The sequence below is a fragment of the Aegilops tauschii genome, chromosome 2 (genome assembly GCF_002575655.3).
Source record: "Aegilops tauschii subsp. strangulata cultivar AL8/78 chromosome 2, Aet v6.0, whole genome shotgun sequence".
Taxonomy (NCBI): Eukaryota; Viridiplantae; Streptophyta; class Magnoliopsida; order Poales; family Poaceae; genus Aegilops; species Aegilops tauschii.
Window position 1 is genome coordinate 421,601,195 of NC_053036.3, and position 8,197 is coordinate 421,609,391.

The 8,197-nt window shown below is 46.4% G+C and overlaps 1 pseudogene; it reads right to left on the bottom strand.

Moving 5' to 3' along the window:
• The window catches only part of LOC109774694 (uncharacterized), a 17,675-nt pseudogene extending 10,457 nt beyond the window's left edge, over positions 1-7,218 (bottom strand).
• Between the last annotated feature and the right edge of the window lie 979 nt (positions 7,219-8,197).

Here is an 8,197-nt window from a genome sequence, read left to right on the forward strand (position 1 = left end):
ATAGCTGATAAGCTGCAAACGAGATGATGTTCAAAGGGAAAGTGAAACTCGTCGCAATGCAGTATAGAGTGTATTTCGAAAGGGAATATTAAATATATTAGTACCCAATCTGAATGTGCTTTACGTAGTTGCGTCACTACCAGATATCATGTTGAACAAGGAGAGAAAATGATGGGGAGAATAGTGAAAGTGGCAAAGGTTTTGTGTGAGCAGAGGGACTTGGTCTCTAACAGATTTGTAGATTTAGCCAGTATTTCTAGGGCCAACAGCTATCCGTATACATCCAATGCTATATAACAGTATAGAGCACAATTTCATTAAGTCAAAAGTTATATTAAGCACAGGGAAATCAAAACACCAAAATTCTTAACTGACAAGGAGAGATGGTGGGAAGAGTTAAAAACTACTTGATGTTCAAACTTCACCTCATCGTACCAATACTACAAGCAACAATCTCTTTCTTAGTCCATTCAACAAACGATAGGACAGAAATAACATCTAACAGCATTCTGATTCTGTTGGTGCTCTTCACAACAGACAAAGGTGTCCAGCCCCAGGTTAATACCACTGATAACACAAATATTTCCTGGACATCATTATGAGTTATCAAATCCTGAAGAAATTTACATCCATAAACTGTTATAACAGCTTAGCCAACTCAAATATACTCCTGAAAAGAGAGCACGTTCAATAAGAAGACGGTCGTTCAGGGCGTGACTCATATCCCAGTCATATTTGAATTCGAGCTAGGAGCCCTACATTAATAAGGAGTTCTACTTGCTGCGGAAGGAGGACAAGCAAGGAACCATATAAAACCACCAGGTAGCAACCAGACCCAAGGACAGAGCAAGGAAGAAACAATTGTCAGGGCTTGAGAGAATAAGAGGTTATGTTCTTTAGGATTAGATTCTTGTGTGGGGCTGGGGCAAGAATCAGTTAGTTTTAAAAGGTTTGAGAGGGACAGTCCTTGTATTCTTTTGTGGCTGTGCTTTGAGAATGTGCAGTTAGCTTTGCCAAAGCTTTTCTCTCTTGTGTGATTGTTCACCATATAGTTTTATACTACAACATGATGCTTGACACATTGCGGATTTTTACACTCTACATAGCTAAAAGAGATCTAATTAAGCACTAAAAGACATGTTTTTGGGAAGCTACCCTAACTACTGTTGCTAAAAACATTTGCTCACATGCTTGATGGCCAAGTATAACTCCGCCTATGTTGTCTCAACATAGCCAGTCCCAAGCCCGGGTAAAGGAGGAGGGTTGTGATAGGCTTGGCGAGCCAACGTAAAAACTCAGCCACTCTTATGGAGATGAAACCCAAAAGATTTTCGTTGGGGCGTAACCCTCTCAGCGACGCGCCACATCGGAACCCGGGTGTGGTGGAAAATGGGCAAGGGCCGGGCCGTCACCCCCCAAGTGGCGCGCCGTATCTAGATCCGGATACGGTGGCAAGTGAGCGAGGATCGGGTCGTCGCATCCTTAGTGGCGCTACATCGGCGCCCGGATGTAGTGGAAAATGAGCAAGGGTCTTCGCATTTGACTCGACGAGTGCGAAGGGTAAGGAAGCTAGCCGAGCCTAGGAGAATTCGCTTAGGTAGCTGGAACGTAGGGTCTCTGACAGGGAAGCTTCGGGAGCTAGTTGATGCAGCGGTGAGGAGAGGTGTTGATATCCTTTGCGTCCAAGAAACCAAATGGAGAGGACAGAAGGCGAAGGAGGTGGAGGATACCGGCTTCAAGCTGTGGTACACGGGGACGGCTGCAAACAGAAATGGCGTAGGCATCTTGATCAACAAGAGCCTCAAGTATGGAGTGGTAGACGTCAAGAGACGTGGGGACCGGATTATCCTGGTCAAGCTGGTAGTTGAGGACTTGGTTCTCAATGTTATCAGCGCGTATGCCCCGCAAGTAGGCCACAATGAGAACACCAAGAGGGAGTTCTGGGAAGGCCTGGAAGACATGGTTAGGAGTGTACCGATTGGTGAGAAGCTCTTCATAGGAGGAGACCTCAATGGCCACGTGGGTACATTTAACACAGGTTTTGAAGGGGCGCATGGGGGCTTTGGCTATGGCATCAGGAATCAAGAAGGAGAAGATGTCTTAAGCTTTGCTCTAGCCTACAACATGATTGTAGCTAACACCCTCTTTAGAAAGAGAGAATCACATCTGGTGACTTTTAGTAGTGGCCAACACTCTAGCCAGATTGATTTCATCCTCTCGAGAAGAGAAGATAGGCATGCGTGCCTAGACTGTAAGGTGATTCCTGGAGAGAGTGTTGTACCCCAACATAAGCTGGTGGTTGCTGACTTCCGCTTTCGGATTCGTGTCCAGCGGGACAAGCGTGCCAAAGTCGCTAGAACGAAGTGGTGGAAGCTCAAGGGGGTGGTAGCTCAGGTGTTCAAGGAGAGGGTTATTAAGGAGGGCCCTTGGGAGGAAGGAGGGGATGCGGACAATGTGTGGATGAATATGGCGACTTGCATTCGTAAGGTGGCCTCGGAGGAGTTTGGAGTGTCCAGGGGAAGGAGAAGCGAAGATAAGGATACCTGGTGGTGGAATGATGATGTCCAGAAGGCGATTAAAGAGAAGAAAGATTGCTTCAGACGCCTATACCTGGATAGGAGTGCAGACAACATACAGAAGTACAAGATGGCGAAGAAGGCCGCAAAGCGAGCTGTTGGTGAAGCAAGGGGTCGGGCATATGAGGACCTCTACCAACAGTTAGGCACGAAGGAAGGTGAAAGGGACATCTATAAGATGGCCAAGATCCGAGAGAGGAAGACGAGGGATATTGGCCAAGTCAAATGCATCAAGGACAGAGCAGGCCAACTCTTGGTGAAGGACGAGGAGATTAAGCATAGATGGCGGGAGTACTTCGACAAGCTGTTCAATGGGGAGAATGAGAGTTCTACCATTGAACTGGACGACTCCTTTGATGAGACCAGCATGCGTTTTGTGCGGCGAATCCAGGAGTCTGAGGTGAAGGAGGCTTTAAAAATGATGAAAGGAGGCAAGGCGATGGGCCCTGATTGTATCCCCATTGAGGTGTGGAAAGGTCTCGGGGACAGCAATAGTATGGCTAACCAAGCTTTTCAACCTCATTTTTCGGGCAAACAAGATGCCAGAAGAATGGAGACGGAGTATATTAGTACCAATCTTCAAGAACAAGGGGGGTGTTCAGAGTTGTACTAATTACCGTGGAATTAAGCTGATGAGCCATACAATGAAGCTATGGGAGAGAGTCATTGAGCACCGCTTAAGAAGAATGACAAGCGTGACCAAAAATCAGTTTGGTTTCATGCCTGGGAGGTCGAAGCCATTTTCTTGGTACGACAACTTATGGAGAGATATAGGGAGCAAAAAAAGGACTTGCATATGGTGTTCATTGACTTGGAGAAGGCCTATGACAAGATACCGCGGAATGTCATGTGGTGGGCCTTGGAGAAACACAAAGTCCCAGCAAAGTACACTACCCTCATCAAGGACATGTACGATAATGTTGTGACAAGTGTTCGAACAAGTGATGTCGACACCGATGACTTCCCGATTAAGATAGGACTGCATCAGGGGTCAGCTTTGAGCCCTTATCTTTTTGCATTGGTGATGGATGAGGTCACAAGGGATATACAAGGAGATATCCCATGGTGTATGCTCTTTGCGGATGATGTGGTGCTAGTTGACGATAGTCGGACGGGGGTAAATAGGAAGTTAGAGTTATGGAGACAAACCTTGGAATCGAAAGGGTTTAGGCTTAGTAGAACTAAAACCGAGTACATGATGTGCGGTTTCAGTACTACTAGGTGTGAGGAGGAGGAGGTTAGCCTTGATGGCCAGGTGGTACCTCAGAAGGACACCTTTCGGTATTTGGGGTCAATGTTGCAGGAGGATGGGGGTATTGATGAAGATGTGAACCATCGAATCAAAGCCGGAAGGATGAAGTGGCGCCAAGCTTCTGGCATTCTCTGTGACAAGAGAGTGCCACAAAAGCTAAAAGGCAAGTTCTACAAGACGGCGGTTCGACCCGCAATGTTGTATGGCGCGGAGTGTTGGCCGACTAAAAGGCGACATGTTCAACAGTTAGGTGTGGCGGAGATGCGTATGTTGAGATGGATGTGTGGCCATACGAGGAAGGATCGAGTCCGGAATGATGATATACGAGATAGAGTTGGGGTAGCACCAATTGAGGAGAAGCTTGTCCAACATCGTCTGAGATGGTTTGGGCATATTCAGCGCAGGCCTCCAGAAGCTCCAGTGCATAGCGGACGGCTAAGGCGTGCGGAGAATGTCAAGAGAGGGCGGGGTAGACCGAATTTGACATGGGAGGAGTCCGTTAAGAGAGACCTGAAGGATTGGAGTATCACCAAAGAGCTAGCTATGGACAGGGGGGTGCATGGAAGCTTGCTATCCATGTGCCAGAGCCATGAGTTGGTTGCGAGATCTTATGGGTTTCACCTCTAGCCTACCCCAACTTGTTTGGGACTAAAGGCTTTGTTGTTGTTGTTGTTGCTTGATGGCCAAGTATAAGCTAAGGCAGCTCAGCTCTAGTTTCTTATCTGAACAGTATACGGTTCCTTCAGAGGTAATACAGAACTGCTTAGAATAGCCTTCAAGAAAGGACAAGCACCTTTGGCTCTCGGGTGTATATGCATCTGATATGAAAAAATAATTTAGTAATTGCAAAAAAAAGTCAAAAATATCGGAAACTTATTTGGAAACAAACTTGACCTTCTGTTGTACTTGTATTAAAAGTTTCATCAAGGATTGACTTTCATGGTATTCTGGATGGAAAAAAACTAAATCAACACTATATACAAGTTATTATTCACACTTTTTGTCCTCAAATTTTTTATTTATGTTTTCCCTGAAGACGCCGCGAGTTTTTCCTTCGCGAAACTTTTTATACTACTCCCTCTGTTCACTTTTATAAGTCGTTTAAGACAGTTGAAATTGAACTGTTTTAGGTGCTGTCTTAAATGTCTAAAAGGTCTTAGAAAAGTGAACGGAGGGAGTAGTAAAACAGAAGGTCAAGTTTGTTTTTAAATAAGTTTCAGAATTTTTTGACTTTTTTCGCAGTTACTATTTCTTTTCCCATATCAGGTGCATATACACCTGAGGGCCAAGGGGTATTTCCCCTTCAAGAACTAGAAAACAAACAGGAAAGTACTTGTTAATATAACTTGCTCCTGGAAGAAGCTTCTGTTAAGGCGGACCAGTAGAAGCCTCTCTACAAACCAATGTAATCATTTGGTTCTGTAGAGTCTGAACTTCGACAAATGACACAGAGCCTCCGCCAATTCAAGTAGATTTGTACTAATTATAGCATATCGAACACAGAAATGTCAAAACACCAATGGCAGCTACTAAGGTGTACATGCAAATTGCAATGTTTGAATACAGAGCACGCCAACCCCACAAACCACAATTTCCACAAAGATGTTGGTCAAATCACAAAGGAGGACCAGTTATTTTCCTTTCCAAATGGTGAAATAATATATTTTGGCAGTAGCATGAAACATGCAACGGATCATGATGTTTAGTGAAACAATTCATCCTTACACATGCTTTAAATTTTACTGAAGCAATCCAATTTTCCAGTGACCATTTTATATGCCAAACCTCCACCATTGCAATAATAATTGCCTTTTCAAAATCTGAAGCTATTGCATAAACGCATAGTTGCTACAAAAGCACCGAAGACGTTCAAAAACCTAGTTAAAACTGAGTAAGCCGTCCAAAGAAATACAATTACGATATTTCTGCAGTTGCTCTTCATTGAATTGTACATTCACGGCCGAGAAGGGTACACTGAATTTTAGTACATATAGGAGCATAACCCGTGGCATACTTATACATGAACTATGCATGAAGAGCAAGAAAACCAAATACAAATAGGGTATTACAACCCAAAGCTTGTGGAACCATCACAACTAGGAACAAATGATGCGCAAAATATAATCCACTATTTGCAAAACAAAAATATGCCATAACACAGATTTGGCAGGAACTCTCATCCTCCTCCATTTCTGGTCATTATACTTGAGATGTCCACGGTTATTGTTCACAAAATTCATAATCATGAAACAACAAACTACAACACAGCTTAAGTTTCTGATACTACATCTATAGCTCTCAGCGCTCACAACATGATAACATATAGGATACCACATGACTAAAAGCATGGCATCTCTAGAATCAAGGAAAACTGTGACACCCGCCAACAACAATGCAGAACTCGAACGCCATCTCCAACATTGTGGCACAAATTTCAACATCAAGCGCGGCAACTAAAATAAATCTCCTAAGATTGATTCAAAGCGGCAAAATCCTCGCAATGCAAAAACTCAGCAACGCCAGTTCTACTTCTAGTATCATTTTCAGTACCCAAAATCAAATAAAAAAATATCTAGCGCAGCCTGCACCTGCGTCTGGATCAAGCAAGGAGCTCGTAATTTTATGCTAAGAGGTTAGCTAATCGAAGTTTTAACACGGGAGATAACAAAAACTACACAGAGCTGCACATGCATACAATTAACTCAGCAGCTACACTGGAGTACCTAGGAGGGAAACAAAATCACGCAGAGTAACTGGGAGATGGTAATAGATTTTTCACCTGAAACGCCGACCCTGAGCTTGAGCTTGAAACCCTAGACGGGGTAGACACCAAAATCAAGGCCAAAGCTCGCAACCGGATGGGATGGGAGCGGTGGTTGAGCAATGGTGGGCAGATGGTGTGCCGGCGGCGACTACGATTTGGGAGGGGGGGTCATGCACCAGCTGCGCAGATGCAACAGCAAGCGACAGCTGGCTACTGTACAAGGCAGGGACATGGAAATCGATCTCTCCAATCCGACACCGAGAGGAACGAGGCAGGCCAGCGGGCACCAGCCGGGGCACGGCGAGGCGAGGCGAGGGATTTGAGCTGGATTTTGGTCGGACCGATTGATGCGGGAGCAAGCGACGGGGCGGTGGCGCTCTTGTAGGGCGGAAGGTGGAGGCGGGTTCGGTCGGAGGGGCGAGCAAGTGGGGGTTTTGGCCTTTTGGGGCAAGTAAAATATGCGGCCGACGAGCGGTGCCTCGCCCGGCCACGTCGCCCCGGCGCCATTTTCAAGGGGCGCTGCTTCGCGCACCCCGACAGGTGTACCTCCGCCACTGTCGATGGGGGGCAGCCATTGGGAGGCGACGCCGGCAGCGCTCCCCGGGGTGTCGCCGGAACCGGGCAAGTGGGGCATGTGGGTCGCGGCTCGTGGTGGAGCAGTGGCCGTTGGATGCGGAAGGGAAGGGTTGCGATCCTCCGTGCGGGCGACACCTGTCCCCGCGTGCGCTTGTCGGGTCCGACCGGATGGCCAAGGATCAATCGGGTCAGGGGATTTAGGCAAATTTGACCTATAAACGAAATCAAATCATAGAACGAACTGTCCGTGAAACTATTTCACGCGGCTGACCTTTTTGTGTGACGCCCGACACGAAGGCGCCACACTACACTGTGCAACGCCTCACAGGTAGGCGCTACACGGCCAGCGTCGCACCCGTGTGATCCGAAAATTACTAAGTCAGTGTGCAGCGCCTGAGAGCTAGGCGCCACACTATACAATGTAGCGCCTAGCTCCTAGGCGTTGCACTAGTGCAGCGCCTAGCTCCCAGGCGTTGCACTAGTGCAGCGCCTGGGAGCTAGGCGCCACGGGTCAGCCGCGTGAAATAGTTTCACGGACAGTTCATTCTATGATTTGATTTCGTTTATAGGTCAAATTTGTCAATTTTGCCGGGGATTTACGCCTTTCTAGCGAGGGTGGGTTGGTTAGTTTAGTCATTGTATCGGAAGTATCTCGAAAAGTTGCAACTTGCATCAAAATCCCACGGCACGATCCATGATTAGGACATCTCCAAGGCTAGCCCCATTTTACTCTCATTTGTCTGCATCACATAGTCCGGACAATTTTGACATCCAATGGACTGCTTTATTTGGATTCGTATATGTGTTGGACGGTCTACAATCCAACTTCAAATTGAGGGGAAAATAGAAAAGTTTGGACTATCTGTCACGTCGGTCTAACAGTCCGACATCATTTTTTTTTACTTTTTCGTTGGAGCCCCATCCCCCCTCTCAACCAGGTTTCCCGTCGGATCCCTTCGCTTCCCAATGGGGGGTTTGCTGTCGGCTGAAAGTGCAACTAATATTCAGGTGATTTCATAATTCATAATA